Genomic DNA, 19820 nt, shown 5'->3' with positions numbered 1-19820 from the left:
GGTTCATCCATGTTGTTGTAAATGGCAAGATTTCATTCTTTTTTATGGCTGAATAATAGTCCATTATATATATACCTCTATATATGTATATATATATATATCACATCTTCTTTATTCATTCATCTATTGATGGGCACTTAGGTTATTTCTGTACTTTGTGAGTAATGCTGCAATGAACATAAGGGTGCATATATATTTTCCAGTTAGTGTTTCCTTTTCTTTGGAAAAATACCCAGAAGTGGAATTGGTAGATTGTGTGGTAGTTTTATTTTTAATTTTTTGAGGAAGCTCCATACTGTTCTCCATAGTGGCTGCACCAATTTACATTCCCACCAACAGTGCATGAGAGTTCCCTTTTTTCCCCATCCTTGCCAACACTTTTTATTTGTTGTCTTTTTGATAATAGCCATTCTGAGGTATGAGGTAATACCTCATTGTGGTTTTGATTTTCATTTCCCTAATGATTAGTGATGTTGTACATCTTTCTTTGTGTCTATTGGCCATCTGTTTATCTTGTTTGGACGAATGTCCATTCAGGTCCTCTGCCCATTTATTAATCAGGTGTTTTTTTTTTTCTGAAGGTGAGTTGTATGAGTTCTTTGCATATTTTTGATGTTAATCGCTTAACAGATATGTCATCCTGCCATTCAGTAGTGGCCTTCTTTCGTTGATAGTTTTCTTCTCTGTGAAAAAGCTTTTTAGTTTGATGTAGTCTTGTTTCTTTTTGTTTTTGTTTGCCTGAGGAGAGATATTCCAAAAACATATTGTTAAGACTGACATCAAAGAATATACTGCCTATGCTTTCTTCTGGGAGTTTTATGGTTTCAGGCCTTCCATTTAAGTCTTTAAGTCTTTGAGTTTATTTTTGTGTGCAATGTGAGTAAGCAGTCCAGTTTGATTCTTTTGCATGTAACTGTCCAGTTTTTCCAACATCATTTATCAAAGAGACTTTCTTTTCTGCGTTGTGTATTCATGCCTCCTTTGTCATAGATTAATTGGCCATAAAAGTGTGGGTTCATTTCTGTTCTGTTCTCTGATTCTGTTCCACTGATCTATTTGTCTGGTTTTTTTGTGCCAGAATCATACTGTTTTGATTACTATAGCTTTGTAGTATAGTTTGAAATCAGGAAGCATGGCACTTCCAGCTTTGTTCTTCTTTCTCAAGATTGTTTTGGGGCTCCCCTGGTGGCACAGTGGTTGAGAGTCTGCCTGCCGATGCAGGGGACACGGGTTCGTGCCCCGGTCCGGGAAGATCCCACATGCCACAGAGTGGCTGGGCCCGTGAGCCATGGCCGCTAAGCCTGCACGTCCGGAGCCTGTGCTCCGCAATGGGAGAGGCCACAACAGTGAGAGACCCACGTACCGCAAAAAAAAAAAAGATTGTTTTAGCTATTCAAAGTCTTCTGTGTTTTCATACAAATTTTAAAATTATTTGTTCTAGTTCTGTGAAAAATGCCATTGGTGTTTTGATAGGGATAACATTGAATCTATAGTTTGCCTTAGGTAGTATGGTCATTTTAGCAATATTAATTCTTCCAATCCATGACAAGTAGAAAGCTACTTGTTTGTGTTGTCTTTAGTTTCTTTCATCAGCATCTTATGGTTTTCTGAATACGGGTTTCTTACCTACTTAATTAGATGTATTCCTAGGTATTTTATTCTTTTAGATGCAATTGTATTTCTAATAGTTCTGGGGTGACGTCTTTAGGATTTTCTATGTATATTATCACGTCATCTGCAAATAGTGACAGTTTTACTTCTTCCTTTCCAATTTGGATTCCTTTTATTTCTTTTTCTTGTCTGACTGCTGTGTCTAGGACTACCAATACTATGTTGAATAAAGGTGGCCAGAGGAGGCATCCTTGTTTTGTTCCTGACCTTAGAGGAAATGCTTTCAGCTTTCCACCATTGAGTATGGTGTTGGCTGTAGGTTTGTCATATTTGGCCTTTATTATGTTGAAGTATGTTCCTTCTATACCCACTTTGTTGAGAGCTTTTATCATAAATGCATGTTGAATTTTGTCAAAAGCTTTTTCTTCATCTATTGAGATGATCATATGATTTTTATTCCTTCATTTGTTACTATGGTGTATCACACTGATTTGTGAATATTGAAACTTCCTTGCATCCATAGGATAAATCACATTTAATCATGGTGTATGACCCTTTTACAGTATTGTTGAATTCGGTTTGCTAATATTTTGTTGAGGATTTTTGTATCTATGTTCATCAGTGATACTGGACTATAATTTTCTTTTATTGTAGTGTCTTTGTCTGGTTATGGTATCAGGGTGATGCTGACCTCCTAGAATGAGTACAGACGTCTTCAATTTGGTGGGATAGTTTGAGAAGGATAGGCATTAATTCTTTAAATATTTGGTAGAATTCATCTGTGAAGCTGTCTGGTCCTGGACTTTTGTTTCTTGGGAGTTTTTAATTGCTGATTCAATTTCTTTACTGGTCATATTTTTTATTAATTTCTGATTCAGTCTTAGGATATTGTATATTTCTAGGAATTTGTTTAGTTCTTCTAGATTGTCCATTTTATTGGCATACAGTTGTTCATAGTAATCTTCTCTGATCCTTTTGTATTTCTGTGGTGTTTGTTGTACCTTCTCCCTATTCATTTCTGATTTTATTGATTTGGGACCTCTCTCTTTTTTTCTTGATGAGTCTAACTAAGGGTTATCAATTTCATTTATCTTTTCAAAGAACTAGCTCTTAATTTCATTGATCTTTTCTATTTGCTTTAGTCTGTATTTCATTTATTTCTGCTCTGATCTTTGTTTCTTCTTCTACTAACTTTTGTTTTTTGTTTTTTCTTATCTTTCTAGTTCCTTTAGGTGTAAGGCTAAGTTGTTTATTTGACATTTTTCTTGTTTCCTGAGGTAGTCCTGTGTCACTATAAATGTTCATTTTAGAAATAATTTTACTGCATACCATAGATTTTGGATAGTTGTGTTTTCATTTTTATTTTTCTATAGGTGTTTTTTAATTTCCTCTTTGATCTTCAGTGATGTATTGACTATTTAGTAGCATCTCGTTTATGCTCCATGAGTTTTTTGTTTGTTTGGGGTTTTTTTTTTTTTTTGCAGGTTTTTTCTTATAGTTGATTTCCAGTCTCATAGCATTGTGGTCAGAAAAGATGCTTGATATGAGTTCAGTCTTCTTAAATTTGAGACTTGTTTTGCATCCTAGTATGTGATCTGTCCTGGAGAATATTCCATGTGCACTTGAAAAGAATGTGTATTCTGCTGCTTTGGGATGTAACGTTCTATATGTATTTATGAAGTCCATCTGATCTAATGTGTCCTTTTAAGCCACTGTTTCCTTACTGATATTCTATCTGGACCATCTGTCCATTGATGTAATTGAGGTGTTAAAGTCCCCTTACTATTATTGGGTTACTGTCAATTTCTTTCTTTGTGTTAGTATTTAGGCGCTTTTATGTTGGGTGTATGTGTGTGTGTGTGTGTGTATATATATATATATATACAAAATTGTTACATATTCTTCTTGGATTGATCCCTCAATCATTATGTAATGTCCTTCTTTGTCTCCTGTAGCAGTCTTTATTTTAAAGTCTATTTTGTCTGATATAAGTATTGCCACTACAGCTTTTTTTTCATTTCCATTTGCATGAAATAACTTTTTCCATCCCCTCACTTTCAGTATGTGTGTGTCTTTAGATGTGAAGTGAATCCCTTTTAGGCAGCATATATATGGGTCTTGTTTTTGTATCCATTCAGCCAGTCTGTCTTTTGATTGAAGCATTTAGTTTGTCTACATTTAAAGTAATTATTAATGGGTATGTACTTATTGCTGTTTTTGTGTGTGTGTGTGTGTGGTATGTGGGCCTCTCACTTCTGTGGCCTCTCCCGTTGCGGAGCACAGGCTCCGGATGCGCAGGCTCAGCAGCCATGGCTCATGGGCCCAGCCGCTCTGCGGCATGTGGGATCTTGCCAGACTGGAGCACGAACCTGTGTCCCCTGCATCAGCAGGCGGACTCTCAACCACTGCACCACCAGGGAAGCCCAATTGCCATTTTTTAAAGTTATTTTGTGGTTGTTTTTATAGCCTTTTTTTGTCACTGCTCCTTTCTTCTTTTGCTCTCTTCCTTGTGATTTGATAACTATCTTTAGTGTTATGTTTGGATCCTTTTCTCTTTTTTGTGTGTGTATCTATTACAGATTTTTGGTTTGCAGTTGCCAGGAGGTTTATGTATAACAATCTGTAAAATATATATATATATATATATATATATATATATATATAGTTATTTTAAGTGCTGATCTCTTAATTTCAAATGCATTTTAACTACCCTACATCTTTATTCCCCACCCAAAATAATGTTTTGGACATCATATTTACATATTTTTGTTTTGTGTTATTCTGTTTTGTGTTGTGTTATTTTGTTTTGTATTGTGGATATAGATGATTTTACTACTTTTTTTTTAACCTTCCTACTAGCTTTATAAGTGCTTGATCTACTACCTTTACCATATATTTGCCTTTACCAATGAGATTTTTCCCCTTATAATGTTCATATTTTAGTTGTGGTCTTGTCTTTTTCACATAGAGAAGTTCCTTTAACATTTCTTGTAAAGCCAGTTTCGTGGTGCTGAACTCTTTTACCTTTTGCTTGTCTGTAAAACTCTTTATCTCTCCTTCAAATCTGAATGATAACCTTGCTGGGTAGAGTATTCTCAGTTGTAAGTTTTTTCCTTTCATCACTTAAATATATCATGCAACTCCTTTCTGACCTACAAAATTTCTGCTGAAAAGCCAGCTGACAATCTTATGGGAGTTCCCTTGCATGTAACTAGTCACTTTTCCTTTGTTGCTTTTAATATTTTCTCTCTATCTTTAATTTTTGTCATTTAAATTACAATATGTCTTGTGTGGTGCTCTTTGGATTGATCCTGTTTGGGACTCTCTGTGCTTTCTGAACCTGGATGTCTGTTTCCTTTCCCAGTTTAAGGACATTTTCAGCTATTAGGTCTTAAAATATGCTCTCTGCCCCTTTCTCTCTCTCTTCTCCTTCTGGCACCCCTATAATGTGAATGTCAGTATGCTGGATGTTATCCCAGAAGTCTCTTAAACTGTCCTTAGTTTTTTTTTTAATCCTTTTTTCTTTTTCCTGTGTAGCTTGTGTGATTTCCACTACTCTGTCTTCCAGTTTGCTCATCTGTTCCTCTGCATCATCTAATCTACTGTTAATTCCTTCTAGCCTATTTTCTATTTCAGTAATTGTATCTTTCACTCAGTTTGGCTCTTCTTTATATTTTCTAACTCATTGGTAAACTTCTCACTGTGTTTATCCATTCTTCTCCCAAATTCATTGAACATCTTCATGGTCATTACCTTGAACTTTTTTGGGGGTAGATTGTTTATCTCCGTTTCACTTAGCTCTTCTGGGGTTTTATCTTGTTCCTTCATTTGGAACATATTCCTTTGTAGCCTCATTTTGATTAATTCTCTGTGTTTATTAGTTTACATTGTATAGGTCAGTTATGTTTTCTGACCTTGGAGAAGTGGCCTTATATAGGAGATGTCCTGTGGGGCCCAGCAGCACACTCCCCCCTGGTCACCAGCGCTATTTGCTCTACAGGTGCAACCCTGTGTGGGTTGGGTTGGCCCTTCTGTTGTGGCTGGGCTGACTACTGTGGATGGACTCATAGGTGGGATTGGTCCCTGGCCTGGTTGGCTTCCAGGTCCTGTCTCATTCAGAGGCTGCCATCTGCTGTTGGGCAAGGCCTTGCATTTTGTGATCTAGCAGCAGGACTGCTTGTCATCCCCAACTTGCCAGACCATTTCAAACAACTTTACATTTTTTTTATCTTGCCCCATGACCATTTTCCCCCTCAGTTCTCTGGCAAACTCCCACTTTAAGTCTTAATAGAAATATCATTTCTCCAGAACATTCTCCCCAGAACTTCTGTAGACCACATGGGGTTCCCTCTATATTCCCAGGATGCTTTTTGTATACGGACTTATGAAATTTTAAAAACCTCTCCTATTATTTTCCCTCCAGATTGACACAATTAAGAGTAATCAAATCATTGATTTTATTCTTGTCTAATTCCTTGGCTCCTAGACTTCTCTGCAGTTGAGCAAAAGGTACGTCAAGTAAGTACACACACACCTCATCATTATGTGCACACCTTGAGCCTTGCACTCTCCAGGCTGTACTGGACTAACACAGACTATATTGTAATAATTCTTTCAGATGTCTCTTCAGCAGTCACTAAGTCCCTGGGAGGAGTAAATATGTTTCTTTTCTTTATGTAACTCTAGCACCTGGCAGGGTGACAGTCACAAAACAGATGTTCCACGGTATTTTGTTGAGTTGATGAAATATTAACACTTTCTCGTCATCTCAGGTGATATCTTATCTCTAGGACAGACGAGGATGGTACATTTTGAGTTTTCAGCCCAGTTGTTTGCAATCAGGACATAGAAAAATATGTTTCCTCTTGGAACAGAAATGATCAAAAAACGTCTGCAAAACCCCATTCTCCCTTCAACTTCCTGTATGTAAACCTAACACCATTTGAAGCTTAGGGTGGTGTGACTTAAGAGTTTCTCACTTGAAACTGTGAATCAACTTCAGTGTTACTTGCTCTGTCACACTGTGCAGAATATAAATACACTTCCAAGCCCTTTTGAATCAGGTATTATTTCTTAAGAAATAAAATTTGTAGTGGACTTCATGGGAGTAATCTGGAGCAGGAAACAGCATGTTATTTGTTCTTTCTAACTTACCTTTAAAATATCCCAGAAAATGTAAAAAGCAGAGAGAGAAAACCCACAGCAGGTCTGGCACTAAATATAAACTCTATCACTTGCCTCCATCATAGGGTGCTGTGGCCTTAGCACACTGGGAATAGTTTATATGAATTAGAAAACTGTTGAGATCAGACTAAGTTTCCTCATCAGCAGACAGAACACAGTAACCTTCAGCTGACAGTCCACACAGGATAAGGTGCAAGCGTGAAGGCTTTTCTGAACATCTCTTTTACATTTGTGTTTGCTCTTTTTTCTCCAGTCCCTTACTGCAACTTTCCTTGCACCTAAACAAAACTCCTTTTTTTTCTAGAATAAATTTGGAATGTTCTTTCAGACATTACTCGGTATGTAAAGATTTATGCCAGGAATAAAATTACTTGAACACTTAACCTAATTCTTGCAGCTGCCATGGGATTGTAACTGGAGTCCTGATGCCCTTCACTCAGTCTAAGGTGTGCAGCTTTCTTGCTCAGATAATTATTCTACATCTTTATCTGGGTCTAGGACCGTTCCTGATGTTACGAAGTCAGTAAATCTATTTTATTCACTCCCTTGTGATTTTGACTGCACCTTTCTTCTGAGTGTAGGCTTTTTGATGCCCAGGTCTATCTGACCAGGATAATTTGTGAAATGATAAGTGGGAAAAACTCCTATATGTGCTTTTGTGTCCCAATTTACTCTCCATGCTAAATCCAACTTGCATTCAGTAGAGTGAGTGCTGTGGCCTTAAAATGCTGTAGATGAGTCAGAGGAGCGGGTTTCTGTCTTTCACTGACTCACATCTCAGCTGGGAAACTGCTAACTGGGGAGTTTCCCTATCCCTTGTTCTTTCCCTATCCAATTACTAGCCTGTCCTTATGCTCTATTGGGTTGGTGCCTCCTGCCCCTCGCTGAGTCTGAGCTGCTAGGAGGCTGACGAGCACGTCCTGCAAGGCTGCTGGAGGCCTTTCTAACTTTCTCTGCTAACTCAGATCAGCAGCTTTCGGGTCTGCTTCTCCAGTGGAGAAGGACTTTGAAAACACATTAGGTTTTGTGGAAAGTTTTTCTGAAATAGTAGGAAACCAAACGTTGGCTGGTTAATACTTATGCTGAAAATTATTGCCATAATTTTGAAATAATCTATAAAAATATGCAGGATCTTTCATAATCCAATTATAATCCAATTTCATAATTCAGTTCAATATAAGATCTGAATCCTCACATCTGTAGACTTGAAAACATTACCAGGCACCTTTCCAAAATTCTCATGGCATTTTATTGTGTGGTGAATAAACTGAAGGTGATGAGTTTGATGTATTTATTCCCTTTCGTTTACCTCCCCTGAAAAATATGGTCATCCCATAATAATTCTCTAGCTTTTACATTTCTTCTCCTGGAGTTTGTTGCTGTAGAATAAATGAACATTTTTTAAATAAGTGGTTGAGAATCATCAAATGAAAATATGCTATTTAAAATATGATAATGGGTAGATCTGTTTCATAATAAAACATCATGGACTTTAGTAATGTGGAATTAGTAGAATTCACTACAATATGTCAATGAATCTAATCTTGTACAGTAAGTACAAAATATATTAAACTGTGTACTTTTAGTTCTTGAAGCAGCAGGACGAAAGGCAAGCTGTCTTTCCATATCTAAACTTTTCTTATTGTTCACTTAAATTCATTGCAGCTCATTTCTTTCTAAGGGAGAAATGTCGTGGCATTATTGCTAAGATATTGGTTCACGTGAAAACATGGGCTTTCGGGAGTAAAAAAAAAGAAGAAGCTCTGATTTGTAGCATTTGCTGATTTCTGTGGTGTAAATATTCCAATCATGGCCAATGTCAAGCTACAAACAGTTTAACAACCCAGTCACAGAATTCCTGCGTATTTACCAGTTGGTGCTTGGGAGCCAGTGTGACTGGGCTCCATGACCCTGTGCGTGGTGTCCCACCCGAGATGCCCACTCACGGTGTCCAGCTGAGGGCCTCCCAACACACACGGTCACTCCTGAGACAAACCAGTCTCAGCTGGGAGCGCTTCCGACAAACTCCTCTCTGTGATTTGAATATGACAGCAAATCACAACAGAAACAGGCTTTCTCATTTATGCAACAGACTTTATGTTTCCTGTACTATTTTTCTGCACTCTTATAATTGGCAGAGACGAGTCCACACCTTTCTCCAGCGTCCACAGTAAAGAGCTACTCTGTTCATCTCAACACCATCCCTTTCACTGCTGCATGGAATTCTGCACTTTAATCAAAATGCTCGCTGCTGGGCCCTGCATTAGGGTTCGTGACACACCCGGGCTGAATGGCTTTGTGAAGACAACCTTCTTGAAGATGGGCTGCTTGGACCTCCCAAGTTAGGATTCCAAGAGGTGGGCGGATCTTGCCCGTCCAGACAGATGTATGACCTGGGAGGTTTGCTTGTTTTAACTCTTGACTTAGTGAGGAAAAGTGAAACATTTGGGCAGTATCTGTAGAAAGTCCTTAGTCTTTGCATATCTACATACTTCCCCAGAGATCTATTTAGGGTAGCCCTTATCAGTACCCTTATCAATAATACCTCCAGGAAGGCGTTGTGTTCCCGCAAAATGAGTCCACGCATTTGCTGGTTGAGTGGATCCGTGTTTTGCTGTGCTGAGGTCCAGTCTGTCATCTCAGGGCGCCCCTTCCTGCATCTTCTCCATCAAACTGACGGGGTGCGGGGGTGGACGTTTTAATGTCGTTTGAGTAAGTCTGATTTTGAAATAGATTTCTCAGGACAAGATTGTCGTAATACTTCTTGGATAGTGACATTAAATTCTCCCTCACTGACAGAGTAGTTTGAAGGTATTGCTACTTAATGGTTTCATCCCCAGTACCCTGTGGGTCACATACATTTGTTTTATAAAGTGTTCATGTGGGAGAGATATGAAAGTAATATAGCCACCTCTTTCCCTACGACCCAACTCTGGAGATCCCAGGAGAGAGAGACAACACTTCATAAATTCAGAGCATTGCTCTTTTCCTAAAATAAGCCAATAAAATAAGGTGGGAACTAGAAGTGGTTGGATCCCAATTTGGGAAGAGAAGGGGTCCCTGAGTAGAAGAGGCAGAGGTCCTGCAGGGAGTGGACTTGAGTTTTTTCCGTGTCCCCTGCAGACCCTCACTCCACCTGCAGCAGGCCTCTTGCAGGAGCTGCTCCCTGGGTACAGAGAGCTGGGGCCCAGGCAAAGCTGGACTGCTAGCACCCCATCCTATGCACTGACAAAATCTTCCGTGGGCTTATAGGCTGGCATGGAACTTGGGGTGCTCACACCCCCCAGTGTAGAATACTTGGTACACACACATGCACACATTCCAAAGACTAGAAGCACAAATCTATCACCCCAAACCCAAATCCCTGGATTCTTACCCACCACATGAGAGAATGCTGAAGTTCTTCACTTATCCCGAGAAAAGACATAATCATAACCTTGAAACAGTGATAGGGTAATAAAAGCTTAAGCGAAACTCTGAAAAAGTCAGATGTAAATGTAAGTAGAATAAGAGAAGAATGTATAACTTTCAGGGATAGCAGAGAACTTTTGATCTATTCAAAGATTAAAAAGAGGAGGAAAAGAGCAATAAAGTATAGCAAACCGAACACGTGAAATAAGATGAAAGAAACAAACTTTTCCATAGCAACCATAACACAGGAAGCGCATGCAGGCGGGGTCCACGCCAGGAGCCTGCTAGCGGCCAGGGCAGCTGTTGGGACCGCGTATGGGTGGAGCCTGTGTATGTCCACCTGTGTCCGCGTGTGTGCATGCGTGTACACAAGGGACCAGGGTGGGGAGGGGAGCTGGTCAGGGCTGGGGCTACCGCTGCCACCCTCAGCTGATGGCATTCTATCACAGAGATCCAAGAAGTCTCGGACTTCTATAAACTCTGGGCCTTCACATCCTTTGGAAGATGTATTTCTCAAGGAAGAAGACTCCTTAAGTTTAATGGTTTGCTTTATACCTTTAAAATATTGAGAAATATGTTTGTGAGCCTCTCTTTGAACGTTGTGGGTAGGCCTGGCAGTTGTAGGGGTGTTGAGAAGGGAGCAGATTCTGGGTTATTGGAAGCAGGGCCAGCAGGCCTTGCTGGTGGGTTGGATGTGGGCTGTGACAGAACGAGAGGGGTCCCCGGACCATGCAAGGGATGGGCTTGCCAGCATCCGAGACTGGGAAGACTGGGGGTGGGGTGGGCTTGGGGATGGGTGTTCAGAATCTCAGTTTTGGAGACACTGATCATTAGACGCCCACATGGAACTGTCAAATAAGTAGTCATGTGGCTCCACAGGAGAGACGTCACCAACTGTGTGACTATAGACAGAGACCAGAAGAGGGGTGAGGACAGAGCCCCAGGGTCGGGTCTTCTAACCTAAAACAGCAGCTAACTCGTCTTACACGGCGGCACAGACCACTACTTTAGGTTTGTTGTTGTTTTTTTTTTAACATCTCTATTGGAGTATAACTGCTTTACAATGGTGTGTTAGTTTCTGCTTTATGACAAAGTGAATCAGTTATACATATACATATGTTCCCATATCTCTTCCCTCTTGCGTCTCCCTCCCTCCCACCCTCCCCATCCCACCCCTCTAGGTGGTCACAAAGCACCGAGCTGATCTCCCTGTGCTATGCAGCTGCTTCCCACTAGCTATCTATTTTACGTTCGGTAGTGTATATATGTCCATGCCACTCTCTCACTTTGTCACAGCTTACCCTTCCGTCTCCCCATATCCTCAAGTCCATTCTCTGGTAGGTCTGTGTCATTATTCCCGTCTTTTTTTTTTCTTAGATTCCATATATATGTGTTAGCGTATGGTATTTGTTTTTCTCTTTCTGACTCACTTCACTCTGTATGACAGTCTCTAGGTCCATCCACCTCACTACAAATAACTCAATTTCGTTTCTTCTTATGGCTGAGTAATATTCCATTGTATATATGTGCCACATCTTCTTCATCCATTCATCCAATGTTGGACACTTAGGTTGCTTCCATCTCCTGGCTATTGTAAATAGAGCTGCAATGAATATTTTGGTACATGACTCTTTTTGAATTATGGTTTTCTCAGGGTATACGCCCAGTAGTGGGATTGCTGGGTCATATGGTAGTGCTATTTGTAGTATTTTAAGGAACCTCCATACTGTTCTCCATAGTGGCTGTATCAATTTATATTCCCACCAGCAGTGCAAGAGTGTTCCCTTTTCTCCACACCCTCTCCAGCATTTACTGTTTCTAGATTTTTTGATGATGGCCATTCTGACCAGTGTGAGGAGATACCTCATTGTAGTTTTGATTTGCATTTATCTAATGATTAATGATGTTGAGCATTCTTTCATGTGTTTGTTGGCAATCTGTATATCTTCTTTGGAGAAATGTCTATTTAGATCTTCTGCCCATTTTTGGATTGGGTTGGTTGTTTTTTTGTTATTGAGATGCATGAGCTGCTTGTAAATTTTGGAGATTAATCCTTTGTCAGTTGCTTCATTTGCAAATATTTTCTCCCATTCTGAGGGTTGTCTTTTGGTCTTTTTTATGGTTTCCTTTGCTGTGCAAAAGCTTTGAAGTTTCATTAGGTCCCATTTGTTCATTTTTGTTTTTATTTCCATTTCTCTAGGAGGTGGGTCAAAAAGGATCTTGCTGTGATTTATGTCATAGAGTGTTTTGCCTATGTTTTCCTCTAAGAGTTTGATAGTTTCTGGCCTTACATTTAGACCTTTAATCCATTTTGAGCTTATTTTTGTGTATGGTGTTGGGGAGTGTTCTAACTCATACTTTTACATGTACCTGTCCAGTTTTCCCAGCACCACTTATTGAAGAGTCTGTCTTTTCTCCACTATATATTCTTGCCTCCTTCATCAAAGATAAGGTGACCATTTGTGTGTGGGTTTATCTCTGGGCTTTCTATCCTGTTCCATTGATCTATATTTCTGTTTTTGTGCCAGTACCATACTGTCTTGATTACTGTAGCTTTGTAGTATAGTCTGAAGTCAGGGAGCCTGATTCCTCCAGCTCCATTTCTCGTTCTCAAGATTGCTTTGGCTATTCGGGGTCTTTTGTGTTTCCATACAAATTGTGAAATTTTTTGTTCTAGTTCTGTGAAAACTGCCAGTGGTAGTTTGATAGGGATTGCATTGAATCTGTAGATTGCTTTGGGTAGTAGAGTCATTTTCACAATGTTGTTTCTTCCAATCCAAGAACATGGTTTATCTCTCCATCTATTTGTATCATCTTTAATTTCTTTCATCAGTGTCTTATAATTTTCTGCATACAGGTCTTTTTTCTCCTTAGGTAGGATTATTCCTAGATATTTTATTCTTTTTGTTGCAGTGGTAAATGGGAGTGTTTTCTTAATTTCACTTTCAGATTTTTCATCATTAGTGTATGGGAATGCCAGAGATTTCTGTGCATTAATTTTGTATCCTGCTACTTTACCAAATTCATTGATTAGATCTAGTAGTTTTCTGGTAGCATCTTTGGGATTCTCTATGTATAGTATCATGTCATCTGCAAACAGTGACAGCTTTACTTCTTCTTTTCCGATTTGGATTCCTTTTATTTCTTTTTCTTCTCTGATTGCTGTGGCTAAAACTTACAAAACTATGTTGAATAAGAGTGGTGAGAGTGGGCAACCTTGTCTTATTCCTGATCTTAGTGGAAATGCTTTCAGTTTTTCACCATTGAGGATGATGTTTGCTGTGGACTTGTCATATATGGCCTTTATTATGTTGAGGAAAGTTCCCTCTATGCCTGCTTTCTGCAGGGTTTTTATCATAAATGGGTGTTGAATTTTGTCGAAAGCTTTCTCTGCATCTATTGAGATGATCATATGGGTTTTCTCCTTCAATTTGTTATTATGATGAATCACGTTGATTGATTTGCGTATATTGAAGAATCCTTGCATTCCTGGAATAAACCCCACTTGATCATGGTGTATGATCTTAATGCTATGAGACTAGATATCAATTACTGGAAAAGATCTGTAAAAAATACAAACACATGGAGGCTAAACAATACACTACTTAATAATGAAGTGATCACTGAAGAAATCAAAGAGGAAATAAAAAAATACCTAGAAACAAATGACAATGGAGACACGACAATCCAAAACCTATGGGATGCAGCAAAAGCAGTTCTAAGAGGGAAGTTTATAGCAATACAATCCTACCTTAAGAAACAGGAAACATCTCAAATAAACAACCTAACCTTGCACTTAAAGCAATTAGGGAAAGAAGAACAAAAAAAACCCAAAGTTAGCAGAAGTAAAGAAATCATAAAGATCAGATCAGAAAGAAATGAAAAAGAAATGAAGGAAATGATAGCAAAGATCAATAAAACTAAAAGCTGGTTCTTTGAGAAGATAAACAAAATTGATAAACCATTAGCCAGACTCATCAAGAAAAAAAGGGAGAAGACTCAAATCAATAGACTTAGAAATGAAAAAGGAGAAGTAACAACTGACACTGCAGAAATGCAAAAGATCATGAGAGATTACTACAAGCTACTCTATGCCAATAAAATGGACAACCTGGAAGAAATGGACAAGTTCTTAGAAATTCACAACCTGCTGAGACTGAACCAGGAAGAAATAGAAAATATGAACAGACCAATCACAAGCACTGAAATTGAAACTGTGATTAAAAATCTTCCAACAAACAAAAGCCCAGGACCAAATGGCTTCACAAATTCTATCAAACATTTAGAGAAGAGCTAACACCTATCCTTCTCAAACTCTTCTAAAATATAGCAGAGGAAGGAACGCTCCCAGACTCATTCTACAAGGCCACCATCACCCTGATACCAAAACCAGACAAAGATGTCAGAAAGAAAGGAAACTACAGGCCAATATCACTGATGAACATAGTTGCAAAAATCCTCAACAAAATACTAACAAACAGAATCCAATAGGTATATTTTTTTAAGGGTCTTGTACTGAGATGTTGGAGAAAATATAATGCTATCTAACACTAACAGCCTACTGAGATTCTTGGAAAACTTCTCAAGTGAAATTGTTTCCTCTACGTTCAGCAACATAGAAGTTTGACTTCAAGAAAGCATTCTTGGTTTTTAAACAAACTCCAAATTTCTTTGTGTAAAGTTAAAATGGCCTTGCCTGTGAGTGTCCTTATGACCCTTTGACTTAGCTGTAATTGGCTGATCGTCCATGTTCCTGAATTGTCCTAATACACCGTCAACTATGCATTCATGTTGTCTGTCATTTGTTTGTTTGTTGAAAATCTCAAGGACCAGAAATTCCAAATGACTCTTCCCTTTGGAGGTGGACACCTGCGTCACGGTCCCACCTCCTGTTGACACCAGTGTCTCTCTGAAGCTGAGGAGGTCTGTTCACAGAACCCAGACATGGAGGGTCCCCAACCCCTGGGGACAGGGGTCAGGGGGCGAAGGCCCAGCCCTGGTCTAGGGAGACAGGCTCTGTGCGGGTGGGTCAGCAGCGGGACCGAGCCCCAGGGACTAGCTCAGTATCGCTCACTGTGCTCACTTGTCCCTTGTCTGTCTGGCTTTTCCAGCCACCTCACTCCTGTGACCTCGGTACCATTCAAATCCTTATAGGGAGTTCTACTCTTCACTCCCTGTAAGGATTTGCCATGTACCTAGTGTGGAAGGTCATCAAGTGGAAATACCTCATGTTGCAGTACTTACCTCAAGCGCCTCCAGTTGCTGCTTCCTCTGTCCTAAATGCCGCTCCTCTAGATGTGACTTGCTTCACTCCCTCAAATCCTCACGATCTTGTTCAAATGTCACCTCCCTGCTGACAACGTGTCGACCGTCCTGGAAACTAATACCCTCACCTGTGCCTTTGCTTCTCTTGTGACTTTTCTCCATGGCACTAATCCTCATCTGCCATTCTTTATATTTTATTGTTTGTTTGTCATCTCTCGCCCTTTACAAAAATCCAAGAGGACTGGAGTTTCACCTGTTTTGTACATTGACCTGGGCCTTCTTCACCCACAACAGCACTTGGTACAAATAGGCACTCAAAAAAAAAAAAAAAAAGAAAAAAAAGGCACTCAAATATTTGTTGAACACGAAATTCGTATGGCAGTGGTTTTCTAAAGAATATGGCCAGGAAAATGCTTTTTCCCTTCAAGATGTTTTTAACCTTGCAATGAGCATTATAAATGTATTGTGGTATCTCTTTTGCCTTGGCTAAATTTAATACTCAATTCGAGTAACTTTGATATCCTTTGTTTCAGCATTCGATACATGCTAGTTAATATTTCTATGGATGAAGATTTTCAAGGAATTAGCTGTTAACTCGACAGAGAAGAACTCAGTCAACCCAAATGAAACAGACAACATTGTGATCACTGATATGTACTTACTATTCCATTACCTTTCAGAGAGGCTAAAAAAAAGGATTAAGTTAGCTCAGTGGTTCTCACAGCCTGGTTCCCAGATAAGCCCCTTCAGGATGCCCTGGGAATTTGTTAGAAATGCAGATTTTGGGGCTCCACTCCATAGCCACTGAATCAGAACTTCTACTCATTGAGGGGGCCCAGCAACCTGTGTTTCACCAAACCTTCCAGGTAATTCTGATGCACACTGACGTTTGAGAGCCATAAAATTAGATAACACACTCAGATTTTAATGAAAGAGACTATATCAAACTCATTTTTTCTCTTATGTCTTAAAATAGATTTTTGACTCAGTTTTAGTGGTCTTTGCTGAAAGGCCAGGGGTAGATGAGGAAACTTCATGGAGTAAAATCACCTCTTGACAAATATTCTCTGAACTTATGGGTGAAATCTCAAATTCCAGCCATTCTGAGGAGCAAACCTATTCACATCCTTGCTATAATATCTGAATTTTAGAATAAAGATGTTCTTAAGGACACAAATTAGTATACAGTGTTCTCTAAAGTTAGATTACCGTGTCTATGGTTGATACCAATTAATGTTCTTACTGTTGAATATGGTACCACGGAGGACACATGATTTGGAGCGTGAGGTGTTTCTTCAGAGGTGATGGAGGGGTCCCACCTGCTGCCTTTTGCTAAGAACAGACTGTGATTTTTGTCTCTTACAGGTATACACATGTGGTAAAAGATTATTTCACTTCCTTACACATGCCCAATGGCTATTTCCAAGTTTGGGGAAATGTTTCCTTCTTCCTAAAAAAATGAGTTCTTATCCATCTTAAATATTTTCTTACCAATTCAAAGTGAGGCTACCAAAACAACAGCATGAATCCCTGGAGGAACGCTCCTACACAGACAGGAAAACGCCTATAATTCTTGTTGATCAGAGGAAGTCCCAGAATACACATTAGTCTAAAGGGTTCTCTCAGGTCTTCTAAAGAGCTATTAATAAAATAATATATATACACAAAATGAAAGACAAACAAATAAACTTAATAAAATGTGTTTCAGTACCTCTTACAGGGCCCTAGTTCATTTGTTCATTCGTACCTTTTCACTGGTGTACTGAGGTTAATATATTTCATTTTTATCACTGTTAGTGTAATTATAATTAAGTTTATGATTTCTCATTGTTTTTTCCTCTTTGTATACACATGCAGAAATTGTGCCTTCTATTATGACTGCAGAATTGACTATATATACAGAAACGTAATGAAGTACAAGAAGCATAATGAAGGTTCAAAACAGGAAGGTTTTTTTTTTTGTTTCTACTGCAAAGAGGAGGTTTCCATCCTGTGAGGTCTTGACACAATTATTCTATTTTCTTTCAGATAAAAAAAGTTTGTGTTTAATTCCATTTCAGCGTTTTCCTGTTTCTTTTTGTAGAGTTTCTCTACTCTCATCAGATATGGTTTTTCACAGATTTGGACACTGTGGGTCTGTGGGAATAAGGTTCGTAACCACGTATGTGAAAACAATTTCCTGTAAAGCTTCATGACTCCACGCAGATACACATATGAGTACCAATTGACATGTCTACTCTGAGAAGCTGCGGGGCCTGTGTCTCCACTTCACCCTAAACTCATTTCCTGCCAGGCAGAACTCTTGAAACAGTCCAAGCAAAATCATTCTAAGAATATAGTGAATTATGTGCTGATCTCATGAGGGGAGCATTAAGCTCGTCGTTTGCCAGGAGTTCATTTCTCAGTAACCCTGATGCACCACTTGCCAAAAAATTGCCATTTAGCGCTTCAGTGCAGAAGTGATTTATTTTTAAAAGTATTTCCAGATGTTTGAATTCACCTTCAAAAAGCCACATTTTCAAGTGAGTGACCGTGACTCTCAGCTACCCTGTCAAGTCCTGCACTTTTGTTTAATGTGTTGAAATAAAGATGCCTATTTGTTTTGACTCACTGCCGTCTTAGCTCAGGAAGCCCCCACTGCACATGCGCTGAGACCAGCTCGCAGGACTGCGTGGGGGGGCTGGTGCCACATCTGCTTCTAGTCTGTCCAGCCCCAGTGAGGATTGCCCCGCTGCTGCTGCAGCTGCTCGTGAGAACCTGGGCTCCTGCTGCCTCCCATTACCAAAGAAAGGAAGAGGCCAAACGGCTGAGTGACCCCTGTCATTCCGTACCATTCTCTGTGTAAACACGTTTCTGGGGATGATCAGCGCACTCAGAGCGGTGTACCTTTCCTGTCTTCCAAGGGCAGAATGAGAGCACGTGTGCATTCCGTGCACTGGAGTTTAAATCTCGGCTCTTGCTAAGACACAAAGTGGCTGTAAGTTGTGTGTTTATCAATTGTCTACTTGGTACATGGAAGCAGGGAAAAGTCATTTTCTGTGCAGAATTGGAAAATTGTATTTTGTTTACTTACACTGAATACAGAGCAAGTTCTACCCTCCCTTTAAATTAGAGATTTATTGAACCTACTGCTTGGCAGCTGCTTCAGAATATTTTAACATTAGATGTAGGCTCTTAGAAAAAGCACGTATGTATGAAAAAATAAAACTTCATGAAATGATCTTTCTCGGCAGGAAGCCAGCTAGCAATGGACACGTGCTGGGTCAACTCTTGTAAATGGAGTTCTAATTTATTAACTTACAATGCACACTGCTTTTGGAGTTCTATCCCAATGAGTGGTCGTCTTCACAGGGCCCTGCAGTGCCTACTGCACAGACCACAAGATTTCTCCCTGCAGACTTGCGTATTCAGTGTGGGGGGGGGTATGGGAATTCTTCAGATTGCGGGCTAGAGCTTCTGTTTAGCTTGTCTGAGCTGAGAACTCTTCTGGCACTTGACCATGGTGATTAACACCATGGCCTTCAAATTGGCCGGCCATGGATTCAAGCCAGCTCTCGTTCACTAACCATGTGAACTAGGGAAGGTAGCCTTGTGTCCACTCATTTTTAAAATGGAGATACTCTTACCACAACCATTGTGAGTGACGAGGCTCCGAAAGTAGAGTACTTAATTCAGTATTTGTCACAGAATAAGTGCTATGTATCTACTTTATATATATATATAAAATTGTAATTATTTCTATTACCGTTCTGACCAACTATATGCCATCTTGAATATCTACTGTGGGATTCTAAAGCAGAGCTCCTTGAATGAGAATGACTTACAGAAAAAAAGCAAAGCCAGTATTCCTTTCTTAAGCGATATCTTGATTCAGTCACTTTTGAAATGTCATCGTCACCTTAATTATCTTAAGAACATACTCTTTCTTTTTTGTTTATGGATCATTTTTATCAGAGAACTTCGTGTAGGGAGAAGATTTGTTTCTTCCTGTGTAGCAGGCAGAAGTCAGTCTGTGACCCCTGCTAAGCACGGAGCCTTCAGGGAGCAGCTGAATAGAGCTTTCTTGCAGCCTTGCTCTGGTTTTTGTCCATGTGTCCACGGCCCTAAACTTTACCAGTTCCAGCGCGTGTGTAAACCACAGAATAATGGATATGAAATTGGAAAGCTCGCACCCTGAAACTCCGTTGCCAGGGAATGCGTAGCAGTGTTTATAGGAAGTAAATGGTGCTGACAACACAGTATCCACTTTCAGCTCTGATGTCAAGCAGGAAGCAGCTCTTCCTGCCAGAGGGGCCCAAGCGTCTAGCTCCGCTCTCCTGTCTGCCTTCAGCGGGGCGGGTGTGCGCTGT

General features: G+C 39.7%; 1 long non-coding RNA gene across 3 annotated transcripts in view; it reads left to right on the top strand.

Moving 5' to 3' along the window:
• The window catches only part of LOC116759305, a 124461-nt gene that overhangs the window by 36992 nt on the left and 67649 nt on the right, over positions 1–19820 (top strand). The window contains exon 7 of one of the 3 annotated variants that reach the window (XR_004351413.1): positions 16005–17525. The exons of the other annotated variants lie outside the window; for them this stretch is intronic. This is a non-coding gene — a long non-coding RNA (uncharacterized LOC116759305). Of the gene's footprint in view, positions 1–16004; positions 17526–19820 lie in introns of those variants that run through there. 3 annotated transcript variants of the gene reach the window in all.

Source organism: Phocoena sinus, chromosome 9, assembly GCF_008692025.1.
Source record: "Phocoena sinus isolate mPhoSin1 chromosome 9, mPhoSin1.pri, whole genome shotgun sequence".
Taxonomy (NCBI): Eukaryota; Metazoa; Chordata; class Mammalia; order Artiodactyla; family Phocoenidae; genus Phocoena; species Phocoena sinus.
This window is presented reverse-complemented; position numbering and strand designations above follow the sequence as displayed.